This window comes from Phyllostomus hastatus, unplaced genomic scaffold (genome assembly GCF_019186645.2).
Source record: "Phyllostomus hastatus isolate PE091 unplaced genomic scaffold, TTU_PhHast_1.1 phas_scaffold_12, whole genome shotgun sequence".
Lineage (NCBI taxonomy): Eukaryota > Metazoa > Chordata > Mammalia > Chiroptera > Phyllostomidae > Phyllostomus > Phyllostomus hastatus.
This window is the reverse complement of record NW_025334007.1, coordinates 5,201,456-5,204,035: the sequence shown is the minus strand read 5'-3', so window position 1 is coordinate 5,204,035 and position 2,580 is coordinate 5,201,456. Positions and strand designations below refer to the sequence as shown.

General features: G+C 41.9%; 1 pseudogene; it reads right to left on the bottom strand.

The window, feature by feature from the left end:
• Positions 1-848: 848 nt before the first annotated feature.
• LOC123829925 lies at positions 849-1,390 on the bottom strand (annotated as a pseudogene).
• Positions 1,391-2,580: the final 1,190 nt, after the last annotated feature.

Below are 2,580 nucleotides of genomic sequence, written 5' to 3'. Positions count from 1 at the left end.
ATAGCTTCAAAGGATGGCTAATAAGCTCTTCAAATTTAACATTCCTAAAAAGGAATTTTTGTTTATCCCTCCACTCTCAGACTTGATCTTCTTCTAGCTCCTCTACTTAGTACATGACCCTACCATTACCTAGGTGCCCAGATTAAAAATAATGACAAATTAAAAAATTCCAATAAGTAAAAATGTAGATACCATTTCTTAGTTTTCTCATTCTGTAAATCACTACATCCTATTTGTATATAAGCCTCTGGATAGTTATTTTTTCATTTATTTTCTTTTTATTTTTAAAAGATTGTATTTATTTTTAAAGAGACAGGAAGAGAGGGAGAACGAAAGGTAGAGAAACATGAATGTATGGTTGCTTCCCAAGCACCCCCTACTGGGGACCTGGCCCACAACCTGGGCATGTGCCCTGGCTGGGAATCCAACCTGCCACCCTTGTAGACTGGTACTCAATCCACTGAGCCACATGAGCCAGGGTTTTATTTCTGTTAAATTTAAAAAATTATTTTATTTTATTTTATTGTTGTTTGGACAGTTGTAACTGCAAAACATAACCAAGTCTAATCTCTTTTCTTCTTCTCTGCTGCCCCCACCTTAGTTTATCCCTGTTTCTCTACAGGGCTCCGTCAGCACCCCTCACAGATCTTTGTTCACATCTGCTGTCAGTTCCCCAAAAGAACACCAGAAAAATCTGTCAATCATGCCAATTAAAATTTTTGGATTTAACACAGTAAAGGAGAACATAACTTAACAGAATCTTAGTATGAGCTCAAAATCAGGGAAACTAGGGTAGGGCCATTATTGTATTTTGTGGTTTGGGCTAGGTGATTTTAAGGTGGATCTTGTTAGGCTGAGCACGTTTGAGATTGGACAGAGTTTATTACACGGTAGCTTGGATTGGTGGGTACCATGTAGAAAAGGGACTTTTGTTTTGAAATAAGTCTGATTTTATTGGCAACTCCAAAGGGATGAAGTGGAAGGAATGGGTGGCCCCGACGCTTCATTGGTTTCTTGCCCAGGTAGAGCCCAATCATCGCGGGCTGGATTTCCACCTGGTGGAAGGTCTTGCCATTGGACATACCCAGCATGCTGTCCACCGTCTCCCGCAGGATGATCATGTCCCGCATGTGCATCTTCACCAGTTCAGGCTTCTCCATGGGCAGTACCACCTTCCCGGCCTTGCGCAGGTGCTTTTTAGCAGCGGGGGTGCTTTTTAACAGCACGTGCTGCTTCCTCCGCCACCCTGGCTCAGCTGTCGCCTGGCGCTGTACAGCTGCACAGCTGCATCCGCCTCTCATAGCACGTGTTAGAGCACCTGGCCGAGATCCACGCCACGGTAGGTGAACATGCAGAAGGTCTGCTTCTTTTTCCGCTCCACTTCCCCCATCTTGTCGGTTCTTTGGCGAGAGAAGGGTCTTGAAGTGAGTCTTGACAAGTATGTTGCTAAGTTAGTTCACAGTCATCTTCTAAGAACAGGTGTTTTTTAGATCCGGCATCTAGGTTATATTAGCTTGGAATAAAGCTCTGTTTAATATAGAGACAGAAAAGTATTCCTGGTTCTAATTTCAGAAGGAGGGAGAATTGCGTTTCGTAAGTGTTTAACTTGAAACAACTTTTCATATCTATGTTTACAGTATTTGGAAAGCCTAATGCTCTTAATTAGAGTAAAATCCAGAATCAGATTGGGAGATCCTAGATAAGCTGTCCCTTGCTTCCTTGCTGAATTCGATTGCTACCACTTTCCCCTTTACTTTACGTTCCAGCCACACTGACCTTTTTCCTCCTTGACTAAAGGGAGCTAATTCTTGCACTTAATGGTTGCCTCTGCCTGGAATGAGTCTGTATTTCCTCTATCTCAGCATTCACGCCTCCCTCAAATATCCTCTCCTCAGACACTTCCTACACGACCAATTGATATCAGCGCATGACTTCAACGTCACTTCATTTCACGGTTCATGGACTCACCCCTGTACAAAATTATGGCCTCTATGCTAGACAGCCTGGGTCAAACATATCCTTGCTCTTTTACTTACTAGCTACGGAACTTTTGGCACGTTACTTTGGCTATCTATGTGTTAGCTTCCCATCCATAGAAAAAGGAAGATGATGAAACTGTAGGGACTAAAAAAGGAACTTGTCTCCTACTTGTTAAGTTCTTCTAGTTGGACTAATAATCAAATTAACAGAGATAAGTTATCCAAAGTTTATTATACAAACATACACTCAGGGACGTCATATTGTGACCCATGGACAGATTGGGCAGTTGAGGCTTATACACCAATCTGGGAGTTCAGAGGGCAGGAAGGCCATTCAATTCACATGGAGATGGAAAGGAAATGTTTGATAAATAAATGTTTGCTGGGCTGTCTTCAACAATGTTATACAGAGAGGACTTTGAACAAATGGGGCCTGGCTGGTTTCCTGTATCTCACACTAATTTATATTATATTAAACTGTACTGATCTGTGATGATATATCCCTTTCTGGAATAGGTCCTCTGTGGAAGCTCTTTTTAGGCAGTTAGAGAGGGATGTCAAAGGTTTTTCCTGAGTCTTTTGTTTCTTTAAAAATTCTTTC